Source organism: Acyrthosiphon pisum, chromosome A3, assembly GCF_005508785.2.
Source record: "Acyrthosiphon pisum isolate AL4f chromosome A3, pea_aphid_22Mar2018_4r6ur, whole genome shotgun sequence".
Taxonomy (NCBI): domain Eukaryota; kingdom Metazoa; phylum Arthropoda; class Insecta; order Hemiptera; family Aphididae; genus Acyrthosiphon; species Acyrthosiphon pisum.
The window spans coordinates 26,413,803-26,428,459 of record NC_042496.1 but is presented as its reverse complement, the minus strand read 5'-3'; positions in this window follow the sequence as shown (position 1 = coordinate 26,428,459).

The window sequence follows — 14,657 nt, the reverse complement described above, 5'->3', positions numbered from 1 at the left end:
GATTATACTAATCGATATGGGTGCCTACATTATTGTATTATAAACATATTATACAAATATACAATTTTAGGTGTTTGAAGGTTTCTTATTATAAGTAAATTATTGTTTGAAAATGCTTCGACAATGAATCTTATAAGGATAGAAGCAGGTGTACTAACTTCTAACGAATCAAGGGATAACTGAAATTATTTAAAATTTGGAACTTGAATGTACAGTGCTTATATAATGTATTTAAGAATTTCTTCACCAGTCGTTTTATGTTGAAAAATTAAAAAATATGATAATTGTCTTTATTCATAGGTGACATAAAAATCAGGGGGAAAACACTACCCAATATACGTGACAGACATGAATACTATATTGTTTTATACACCGTAACGTCGTCAATAGTAAGCTTCTGAATTGTGATTAAAAAAACTTGACGTTTGATCTTGCAAATCTGGTCATTACTCATTAGAACATAATAAATATTTGGAACTCTCGAAAATCAAAAGAGTAAAATAATTAATGGGACGCGTTCATATTATATCGATTATCGACAACACAGTAAGAATGTTTATAACTTATAAGTAATAACTTATAATTTATAAGATTTTCTTTAATAACGGCTTCATGTTTTTACATATTCGTAAAACGAAAATAAAAACACCACTTATTTGAATTTAAGTTTTTCGTTTGATTGGCTTATATACAAAACGCAGTGGGTTTATTTTATCTTACAGTACCTATATAATACATAATTATTTTTCGTCGTAAACATCACGTGACCTACTCTTTTCGAGGAAATTTTTTTGTAAAAGTAATTAAAATTAATAATCTTACATTTATAAAAATATTCCATACCTCACAAATGTAATAAATAGGTACATAAATTACCTAAATCAAAAACGTCACGCCAGAAAGAATAGTCTACCATCTATAATGAATCGTGATGGTAGCGATATCGTTTATGTTGTTAAATGCAACATAAAATAATATAAAAAGCTTATACTTTCTATGTTGTGGAATATTATGGTCGTAGTTATATATGTATTTTGTAATATGAGGAAGCAACTAATACTTTATTATTAGTTTATTATACAAGTCACTTAGTGTTATAGAATCAACAATAGTATTATACAAAGTCGATTGATTAATTAGATTTTTAACTGTCATTAATATTGCTGTCAACTCGTAGACCGTATAGTATGAACACCTATTTCCTAAGGGTACCTATATTATTAGAAAGTGATGTCAAATAACAAATATTATATTACACCGAGTTACGACTTATGTGAACCGTAATAGAGGTCAAGTTAAAATGATGTACAAACAATTATAATAATAACTAATGAGCTAGACTATAATTAGTGATTGCATAACCTAACCTAATCCATAAGTAAAATGAGAAGTCAAAGAGATTTTGTGCGTACAATTTATTATACGTTTTCAATAAAAACGATGACAAAAATGCTTGCCACATATACAATGTTTCAAGTTAATCGTACCTTCTTTCACATTAAAAAAAAAAACCCCCTTTGAAATAACCTTCACCTAATGTTACCGCGGGTTAGTTAATAAAAAAAAAATTAAAAAAATTTTAAGTAAAAATAAGCTTCTTTTTAATTCAATTTTTGTTTTACACTTTTGCATCGAATAATAGTAGGTACAGTAATGAATAATATTAACAATTTTAAAACTTTTTTATAATCAATCCGCTGGCTGTCTTAGGGCTGGTTTCTACTTCATTATCACAGCTCTCTGAAGTCACTTTATCTGCTTCTTGCAATTATCCTTAAAAATAGGAAAATACTTTAAAATAGTCTCGACAGCCTTTCACACCTTTTTCATGAAGCTAGTATTGTAAGTTGAGTTAAAATTCCACAATAAATTAGTTTTGTACAATTTGTTATTCAAAAAATACTTTTTACACAACTATCAAAAAACACCTTTAGCCCAAGATGAATTAACCATCTAAAAATATGGTCATATCTATGTATAGCGTAATTATTATTTTATTTTTAAACGTGTATATTTTGCGTGATGAGGTTGTCGATTCGCAATACAAAACACGCATGCGTTAAACGTTTATGCCTACGTTGTAATCAAAAAATAAATGTTGTTTTAAATTCAATTTGTGTGAATTCCTCCGAACGTGTTATGATGAATCGAATCTCATTTATTACAAACCCCATTGAATAGCACACTGAGTGGGCAGCAGAACAATATAACAATAATATATACAAGTGCCACACGCTACATGCGCATACGTGTGTGGGCCATACTGCAGCACTATTGCGTGTATCGTAATGGAGGTAATCGTATCTAACACACATCGATATACTTATTATTATTCTATTCAATCGATCTTTATTATCACACCATTATTAGGCATCATTATCATTCTAAAATTCAAATTGGATCAAAATACATATATTGAGAGTAAATTTTATTATGATTTATGTAGCCGATTAACGGTAAAACGTATGCGAAGTAATATACCGGTTATCTACTACAACTAATAGCTACAATGTTATTATATATAAATAGTATACTTTTCAACAATTACCTGTAACCATTGTGAGAACCACTATGACTATATGACAGAAATGCGAAGCTGCTCAGGTCACAACGCGTATCGGTATTAGACAATTATTACCAACTTAAAAATTACTATACAATTTTTATACTATTACTGTATACTATATTTTATTACAGATATTATTCAAACACGCATAAGTTCAAGTGACTTGTAAATAATATTTTATTTATCTACAAATCTAACACGTCTTCTTCTTTAGTTTATCTCGTCTCATACACAGTTCTACATCCATCTCTATTCGTCGGATCGCGTTTCCATCTAATATGATCTTCATTCTGATTTTATCGCAATACCACGTCATTTTTTACTGACCAACAAGCGTATATTCCCACTTATAGTAGCCAGTACAATAATACCTATATTATTCCTCATTCGCGATCCATACGTGTCATATCTCGATAGTTTAGTTCATGACAAAAATCAGTCACTATTTAAATCCACGCAGCACTTATGTCTTACTATCCAAATTTATTTTAGCTCTTACTTTTTTTATTATGTCTGTAAATTTATCTCATACAAATGGATTGAATCTGATTCAAATTTTTCTTGTATAATTTGATTTAAGTGTGGTAGCTAACATCGTATAAATTACATGGTGTTGGAGTATCAGATATATGGATCACTGTAAAATTCCCGGGGGCAAGCCTTTATAATGTTCCATACATTAGAAATATAAAATATTATGTTCATTTCAAAAATTTAAAATATACTGAAAAATATATTTAGAGTAAATGTAATTCAAACGCAAGTTTTCGGATACAAATTTGAATAATTTGTAACTACAACCTAGTACTTACAAAAAATATCATTGCAGTCACGTGTACCTACTATGTACGTTACGTTAAAAAATAAATGTTAATTTCATGATGGTATAATACTATTAAACTTAAAATACTTAACATCATCAATTTAAACTTATTAATATGTTGACGATGTCTGAAAAAAAAAAACTATGGTGCATGGTTCAGTACGTCTAGTTATTGAATTAACAATTACAACAGAAATAAAAGTGAAGAATGATAATAAGTAGATAATTTGCAAAAAAATGATATTTAGGTAAATGTAATATACAATGGATTGATGTTATAGATTTAAATACCAATATATTAGGTAGATGATTCTATTTTTGACTTAATATACGAATACTAATAATTTAATTCCATATAATATTATTGTTACATTCATCACGGAAATTTGTCGTCTGTAGAGATTCAAAGTTGCAGTGTTTACGATAAAGTCATTTGTGTTTGATTTCTGCATCGAAATATATTACTTTATGGTAGGCAAACAATTGTACGTTTACGCCAATTGTACTTCACGCGTTATTTGCTCGGTATTGTTTGAGCTCATCCATTGCAGCGTAATATATTATATACCTATTTACATAGAATACGTAGTTCGTCGATGCAAAACAAGCAAGCACATAATCATCAGAATTAAAACACAAAATACCGAGTAACGGTAGTACTTTTAATAGATGGTTTACTATATGTTAAAAAAGTATATTTTCTAGCCTCGCGTATTATAATATTCGTATTTTGAATTATACATTATTTCAGATTTGCCTTCGGTTAATTTGCTAATTATTTATGAGAGTTCTATGAAACATCAAATTATTTTAATGAAGAGTTAAAAAGTGGAAAGTAAAAAATGTAATTAATTTTTTTTTATTGAATACTCTTTTCTGCAATATAAGCTTACGTATACGAATATTATATAGGTAGGTGTATACCTATAAGAATATTCACCATGAAATAACGCGTGACAAAGTAAAACTTGTATAAACGTATATCAATCGCAACTTAACCGTATACGCTATTAATATCTGCATTTTGTTTAATGTACCTATAAAATGTTTCTGCAGTATAATACAAGCGTTATATATAGTCTATAATACACTTGAAACGGACAAAACTTTTCACGTACTACTCACAAATTACTTTAAAAGTTACGTTCTATTTAAGAGGTATTTCAAAATAAATTGAAGACAATTTTCGGTTAGTTTCAGGCTTAAGTTTGTCGAAATGTGGTGAAATCCTCGGAACGAATGTAGGGTTGACAAGATGAATACAACGGGACAATATTAGACACGACAATTTGTAATCTCTGCAAATAACAATATTTCATTGAGTTAAAAAAAATGCCCAAGGTCCTGCTGAAAATACATTTTTAATGGTAGGAAAATTCATTGACGCCTTGCAATAAAATATATGGTAAAAATATACGTTACGCCATATTGTATTTATTTGAACATTGTTTCAAATTATTTTACTCAATTATTCATTTTGATAAAACTGTGAACGCTTTAGGTATAGCTACGCAATCAAATTACCAAAATCTAAAATAGTATTTACAAACTTTGAAATTTACACTAATTCACCGATAATGTTATCATAGAATAAAACCGGTTCAGGCTGTAGTTAAAAATTATTATACATAAGTATAGGTATTTTATACCTGATTATAGGTTTTTAGTTTTTTTCATTTCTTAATATGTAATATAATATAATAATAGTAATACTGTCTTATTTATTATTATTCATTATACTGCACACTTTTCGGATTTTTTTTTTTACTAATACCTTCATGACAAATATACACATATTTGTTCATTAAAATATAATTTTCAATTATAATTTTAACATATAATGTGAAACCTAACCTTAAACATAATATTATTAAAACATTAAAAAGTATTTTAAAATTATTATAAGGTTATTTCGTAACATATTATTCAGTCTAATACGTCTGTTTTTTTTTTTTAATTTAAAATTATGTATATGTATCTACATGATTTATTGACGAATGCTGATTTTACATTTTCATATATTTATTTTTTTCATAAAACAATAATTTGTCGTTTATAGGAAACTATTTGCAAAGAGTTGGCTAACATTTTCGAATATGATTGCTATATTGTTTATAATGGCTAACGGAACAATAATATTAACTCGATTTTCCAGCCGGAACGTTTAACCTTAACCTAAACAGTAATTTCATTAGGCAACAGTATAAGAAGTAAGTAAATAATTCAATTTTGTATAATCTTTAATATGTAGTTGAACGTAAGAAATTGTGATCGGTTAACAGTTAACTTACCTATTATTTTGTGTTATTTTTTTAAAACTATTACAAAGATGAATAAATAAACTTTTTAGGATATTGAATGTTATAAAAATGTAAATGAATGAATAAATTTGTCAAATATTATACACAATATGCTTATTTCGTTTTCATAAAATCGTTATTATAGATTCATAATTTTAAATGTATTTAATTCTTAATAACTGCAGTTATGTTAGAATTAAAGTTTTTGTAATTTTACTTTCTTAGTAGGAATGGTTAAACAGTTCCCCTCCATTTCCAACAGCTCAAAACTAAATTCTTACATTATCGAAAATATAATATAATTTACGTTCTACGTATATTATCCTACATATAATATAATATACGTTCTACGTATGCTCTTATGTACAAATAGGTTGATTAAATTTAAAAAATAAAGTATTTCATTATAAATACAATTAATTAGGTATATCTAAGTATTTTTATATACAGCTACTATATAATAATCGACATTGGTATTATTAATATTTTTACAATGACACAATATTGGCCAGTGTCGACGGTTGTTGTTTGTTATACCAAATTAATCGTTGTCCTGAACGAAAATATATATACGAAGAAAATGTCCGGTCATATACGAAAGTAGGAATTGCAGAACTGCAACTTATTAACACACAGCAACAAATCAATAAGACGTGATTGATTTATATTTTATTAAAAGTTAAAAAAAAACTATTGAGTTAGAAATAAGTTTGAAACAACAATGTTTTCACGACAGTTTCTAGATTGCAAAATGTAGGTAAGTATATATTTTTTTAATCATAACCAATTTTAATAAGTACGACATTTTTTACAATTAACTTTGCATTCCAACGAAATCTTGGTATCAAAAGTTAAGTGAAGTTGTAAATTCAATTTAAATGCTATATTTTTTTGCATGTCACAGCCCTGTGTATGTCATTGTGTCGATTTTATCTGCGTATAGTTGCACATTTCGAATGCAATATTATTGTCGTATAACATATCTTGTTTTTCTATAAATTCAACTCCACGTCAAGAAACAAGTTAATTTTCTTATATTGTAATTTATAATATTATTTTGATATTCTATAAAATATATTATTATAATTCTTATAGTAAAATAACAATTACGTAGACTTCAGACACACGTCTTATATGTGCGCAGGTTGCATTGTATCGAATTGGGTCTATCTATAATGATTGTACTAATCCTGCATTTAAGTACTTATGATGAGCAAAATTAATATAATCTAGCACTTCACATAATAATACATTTTTAAAGTGCCTAATTATTTTAAATTAATTAAATTATTTATGACATTACTATAACGAGTATATAACCATTTAAAATACAATGTATACTTTAGACAACAAAAATTCTTATTTTGTTTTTTAATAATTAGGTAGTTGATATATATATATTTACTTTTCAATGCTTTATTCAGAATGAGTTCAGTACCGGACATTGGATAATGATAAGTTTTTACGACAACCGCGACGGTCAGATGACGTCAACCACTTCAGCCAAAGCTCTGAAACAAAGCCACGCCCCTATGCACATAATGGCCATTCTGTACTGATTTCATTTTGAATAGATCACTATTAAATATATACCTTTAATATATCTTTAATCGTGGAATAAAGTATAAAAACATATCAGCCATTTCGATTTTACACATCAGGGGCATCACCACAAAATTATTAAATAATATAATTAATATCAAATTAATAGATTAACAATAGATTATATATGTATATATATATGAAAAATAAGGGATTCATATAAAATATTTAAAAAATTGGACCTTAAATACCTGATTAGTATGGTTATTATTAGTTTATGTACATCGAGTAGTGCTTAATATTTAATAGATTTACAAGACTTCCAAAAATTCTACAACTTATTACTTTAATACTTCTTAACATTTACTGATTGTAAAACAGTTAAATATTTTAATACGTTGAACGTGTTTTTAAATTAAAATTCATTAATAAATGTACAACTGGTTTAATCTATTACCTATTATATTTTTATGGAACCTTTTTCTAGCTAATCAAAATTTTAAATTTTAAAGAAAGTTTTTAACTTTTTATGCATACCTACCTGCTTGAAAATGTAATATTGTAACTGACGTTTATACCAAGAAGAAGGTAATCAAAATTTAAATGTGCTTAATTTATAGTCAAATTATATGCAGGATTATAATAATACATCCATTATCCACGATATATTTTGAAATAAATTAATGACGTAATTCCCATATAAAAATCAGAATCATGTTTATACATTTATATTTTACGATTGTGTACCTAGGTCAATTATAGTAATAGCGAATAGCAATACAACAAACTTTATTTTATTAATGTTTTCCTTTTTTTAGTAGCAAACTAATAAACATTTATTTTTGATTATTATTTATTAGTTTGATTGTTTTAATTAATGTATGTTATGAGCTGCTTATTGTCCAAGTCGTATGTGTAGATAACTGCCAGGTATGTGTTACCCTCAAATTTCGTATAATGAATACTAAATATAGTTTAATTTTGTATGATGTCCTAATGATAATACGATTTTAATCGCAGGGGAAAAATATCATTATTAAATATGAAAACTTTACTAATTTGTACACCAAGTACAAAGGGTATTCTCATTAGTTTCCATAGTATTGAAACATTATTCCTATCTATACTCATAAGGCGATATCGTTTATGAAATTTGTTTTGAGTCCACGATTTATAAAGAGACATTGCATAATTTAATGTTTGTTGGAAATGATTCCACTATATAGCTTGTTACATTGAAGTGTTTACATGTGTATTGTGTACTATGTGTACTGTAAAACCCATACTTGTGGAATAGCTAAAACTTAATCAAGTAGGGGGGGTGGTTGAATATAAAATATGGTAATTCACCACAAAATAACGTAAAGAGTCAATAGTCATTGACAGAATTATCTTTAAATAGTTTTATCTTATTTTCTTGCAATAAACAAAATGTTAAATAAAAAAAAATCGTAGAACTCTCCCCCTTGTATAATTAATAGGTGTCGATTGTAACTCATAATAGAGTAGGTCACTGAAATTAATGTGGTCGATTTGAATCAATGATAATTCGATCCATACGAAAGTTGATTCTGAGCGGAGACTGCGTCTGCCGGCCTATATTTCTAAGATTATTTTATTATAATATACAGTATAAATATTGCTATATGAGTAATTTATTCTTCTATTAGTAACAAATTACATTTATTATATAATAATTTTACTAGGTATCTGTTTTTTACTTATAATTCAATACCACGGTGTAAATAGCTTGCAATGAATTTAACTATTGATAAATACACATTTCAATTATTTCATAATATCTAAAAAATCAAATAGTTTTCTCTTGCTTATTATTTATAAATTTTTTTTTATATTAAATCAGCCATACAGTGTACACCTTACTTCACCTGAGTTAAAATAAATCTATAGTTGTATAATTTTACATTATGCTCCAATTGAATATTATAATACAAATATTGTGCACAATGAAATTAATTTTATGATTTTAAACTACTTAATTCTGGACATATTTTTAATGTTAATACAAAAAACTGTAAACAGATTTAAATGCTTAAAGCTGACGTAAATTTAATATCGTTAAGATTGGTATTCGTTTTTATGTGTTTACATACTAAATATGGAAACCATTTAAATGGTCAAAAAAAAATATTCGATTTTCATGAACCAAAACTAAATGCATGTTTAAAGCAGAGTGGCAACCAATAGCAAACTATAGAAGTTGGAAAATAAGCTTTAACTTTTTTTATATTTTTTGTATCGTATAAAAACTTTTAAGCTATTATCACATATTAAACTACATTAATACTTAACGTCTTCACTGTTTATATTATTATATATATAGTACAAATTAAAATAGTGATTTCGTAATAGTTCTGAACATTATTCACATACCTACCAACATTATATTATTTTTAATTATAATGTAATCAATAGCTATAATATGTTGCTATAACTTTTGCAAGTACCCATTGCATTGTTGTTTTAAAAAAATCGCGAAGAAACTTAATAATTATAAAATACGTAGTTTATAAAATCTAAATTGGAAAAATATACAGCTTAATATGTCACGTGATGACCTCTGATTTGGCCTCATTTCGGTATAGATATTATAAAATTACTGTCAGTAGGAACAAGAAAATATAAACTTGTATGAAACACGCGATGTTTTTTTTTCTCTTCAAGCTGTTGTCCTGCAAATATAAATATTCTATGAACCGTTATTATCCATTCTGTTTTTTACCATTATAGTATTATACCCTATGATTGTGGATGTGAATCTTAGTTTATAAAACTATAGTTTTGTATGTTAAAATAATAATTGATAAATAAAAAGGTATTTTATTATTGTACAGTACAATGGTTTGTATTATTCCATATAATTCATTGGAAATATAAATTAATAGAATACTTTTTGAATTTAGAAAGTTAAAATTTTTAAGTAAATAATAGATAATGACTCAAGATTTTTAAAAAATTCACAATTAAAAATATGATTTGCATATATTGTGATGTAAAATTAAAGAAGCTGTTAAATAACTATAAAAATTCATAAATGAAACAACTATTTAGACTTAATTTGATCTTATGTGTAGTAATGGTCAATAATAAAACAAGGTTAGGTGATATTAAAATAACTAGAAATATCCCACTACTAAATATTTGTATTTCAACCATGTGTAAAATTATATACCTATAGCTACATTCGTATAGTAAAGTGAATAAAAATGAAAAATGAAAATACAAAAATATCATCCATTCAAAACACTATTAGGTATATCTTCTGTAAAGAAATATCTAAACTGTAATATATAATAATGTATAAGAATTATATATACTCAACTATTTTTAGTCTAATCATGATTGATATTTGACAAGACATGTATATAATATGTTATTAAGGTCTATGGCATTATTATATATAAAAGAATATCGAACTACACGTTGATGATATATAAGAATAAAAAGAATTTTGGGGATTTATCCCACTTCACGTCTTCGCCCTTTTCGTAATTGCGATACTTTCTATCCCCATCTGTTATATCAAGGAGACAATATAAATACAATAAAAGCGTAAATATAGTAACTGACAACTGTATATGATTATAATGAAAAAAATATAAATAAAAGTACAGTTTATCGTTTGTTTTGATGATAGGGTATCAGTATATTATAATACTGATTGTTACATACCCTAAACATGTAATTTAATACAATAATAGCATATTTTGGAAATATGCAACAAGAAAATGTTGGAACTATTATATTTATGTATAAAATCTGTCATTAAAAAATAATATTTAAGAATGGTATGGTGGGTGGCCTCGGTAACTAACGTGTTCTGAGGTAAAGCAACAGCTGGTGTCGCTAGTTCCCGGATGGGTGACCACCCGGGTGTTGGTGACAAATCCTTGCCACATATACACGTGTTTTAACCAACCGTGCCCTTCCCACAGTTAAAAATCTACTAAATAACCCTCAGGCTAATTGCCTTAAATGTTGAAGCCTTAACTCAATACAAAAAAAAAATAATAGTAATACCTATTAAATATGCGGTTTTAACTATATTAACTAGGTAGTAGGTACTGTAGTTTTAATAATGCACTGTATGTACTGTAATTCTGTATAAATAATATAATGTATTAGGTACATTGAAATACAAATTACCTATAGTTTATGTTTACATAATGAGATATTATAAAGGAAGTTCTATGGAAATGTTGCAATACAATGAATGTATATTTGACAATAAAGTAAACAATATTTTAAATTTAAACATAACGTTTTAAACTTTTAAAGTATGTTAGAAGAATTATATAGCCGGTCTAAAAAAGTTTTGATAGGGTAAGTATATTTAAATTTAAATTATTTTTATTTGTCTCTGAACCTTTGTTGCATTTTACTTCCCAATCAAAAAAAAATCGTTACTAACATAACGCGTCCTTTTTTCACATGAATTGAATCCTGTTAATATTTAGTAACTATAATAGTTATTGTGTCCGATTTAAATACCTATAAATATACATTATTTCTTTTCCCATTTATACCACTGAGGTGTGTCAACATAGTGTCAATAACAATATTATTGCTAAATGTAGGTCGTTAGAATATAGATTTTCGCCATTACATTGTACTCTAAAAATACGTAAAATGTAGTTAAATTTTAATAAAAATAAGCTAAACAAATTAAAAAACATAAATATTACTATATACATTATATAATTTATTTAAATATTTAATGTTATTATATATAGCTCAACAATTACAGTTTATAAAATACAGATAGTATAAGGCATATATAATAATAGTTAACATATAAAATGCGTAAGATCTATCTATATAGTACTATCACTTTTTTAATTTTACCAAATACCAATAAATCAACCTGTATAATATACTAGTAGCCAGTAGGAGATTCCATCAGATATATCATTAAAAAGGTATTTTAGAGTAGATTAGTACAAAAATAACATGTACTCAAGGTGCAATATATATTCAAATTATCATTCGATTAAATCTGTACATTTTTATAAATCTTCGTCTTTTGGGAAAATTAATACTAGGTAAATCTTGGTTAAAACAATTTTTAAAAGGGGGACACCAAAAATCTTTTTTGTGTAATAAGTAGCGGTAATAAGTAATAACTTACTTCAGAATTCATTTTAGAAGCATAGTAACCTACAGAAGCTGGATCGATATCGTATGTCACTTATCACAATTTGTATATCTGGGACACAACTATTATAATAGGTAGTATTATTCAGCCAAAAAATAAACTTGAATATCATTTGAAAGTGGGTTGTGATATTATCATTTTAACGATGATGGGTAAATGTCAGTGTTTCACGTGAAAAACATCAGTAACTGGCGCTAATATGTATAATGATTAACCAAGTAGTTATAACGTAAATCACGATTTTATATTTTTTATTCGACTGTATGATTCAGCTATATGTTTTAACAAATTTAATTCATTGGTAGGTACTACCGATATATTAACATAATTCTATAATTTGTATATGATTGAATCGGTTCTAGTGTATATTGTATATAGTGATATACGTACTGGCGGAACTCAGATAAATAAATGTATTATGGTATAGCCTATGAGAGTGTCTGCTTAATATAATACAATAGTAGATATATAATGTTCATTATAATGTTCAATGTGTATTATAAATATGTTTATTAACAATGAAGACAAAAAACATCATTACCTACTCCTAATTTAAACTATTTATTCTAAATATAAATTATGTATGTTTTTTCAGAACTCATAATTTATTCTATACTAAACCCATTACCCATCGGCCATCGATATATAAGCAGTTAAAAAACGGGAATTCGGTCTAATGCATAGTAGCTATACACCAGTTATTAATTATAGCCATATAGTGTACATCACCATAGAGTAATTCACTGTAATGGAAAATCGAATAAGCGGAGACGATCTGTTATCAGCTATATTTCTAATGATATTTTATTATAACATTATATTGATATCGCTATAAGTGATTAATTTCTCTATTTGTAATACGGTATATTAAACTAATTTTTTCCAAAAACCAATTACATAATAGTTATTTGTTATTATTATATTACTATATTTCGTACAACTAGCTGTTATTAGCTGTAATGTCAGACCGGTGTTAATAGGTTCGTGGTATATATAGCTTAACATTAATCTAAATATTTTGAGAATTTAATTGTGTCTTATAAATAATATACTTAGAATTAAAGCAATAATGATTAAAATCCTAATTTTTAATTTAAATATCTAGTTTTGTAGACATTTGAACATGAAATGTCTTTAAGAAAAAATTGAATATTTGTATTCGATATTTTTAGGTTTCTCTAAAAAAGTATTATGAGAAAAATCAAATTAAATGTTCTAGTCTAAGCTATTAAAATGAAACATTTTAATAATTCTTAACTCCAAATAAATTTACATTTATTCGTGATTTTGATTAATTATGTCAATTAGGGATGTTATTTTATTTTTAACTTTAATTTTTATAATAATAATATTATCATTTTATGGTCTATAAATAATTATTCTTGGTAAGTGTATGCGCGTACGATGGCCGTTGGGTTGATTGTGGGTGCCGAGTGGGATGCATTAACGGAGGGACGGATTAAAAATAAAAGTATATATTGAGGTGATTTACCAAGCATGCTCACCCCCTTTGTAGGTCCTTTAACAATACATTTTTATTTAATTTTTTATTATCATTAAAAAGACCAAAATATCATATATATATACGTAGATTATATTTACCGTTTATACTTATAGTGTCTTGTGGTGGTACAAACATATTATTTTTCAAATGAGAACAATAGCCCTTTCTACTATAAATTTTTAAACAGATTACCTACCCAAATAGGTATGATAATAAGTAGTTTCTAACTTTCAAACTTTTGCATTAACTATTTGGGATAACATAAGAATTAGTTTTACATTTGCATAACATATAAAATATATTATTTAAAGTTTAGTTTATAGTATTTAGGTAAATAATACTCATAGAATATATTTTACAAATTTTAAAATGTTAGTAAATTAATATTAATTATCTAGGTACTTCCTATAATTTTTAAATCATCAAAGCACCTATTTCTTCTAAACTTATTATTATGGACTATAAATCAATTATCTTTAGTACTTAATAAAATATGCTGTGTAAGACAGAAAAAGTGCCCCCTAAAATAATATAAATTTAAACACAAAAAAATACAATTACTTCACTATAATTCAGATTTCAGTAAATGATGCGGGGTGGCAACCATCCCACCACCCTTGGGATTCATGCCCGAGAGATGGATTATTTTAAACAATATTACACGCTGTAGTCTTGTAAAAATATTTTTACTTGTATTATTAAATAGGAAAAAAATAAATTAAATAACTTAAAAATAATACATGCCC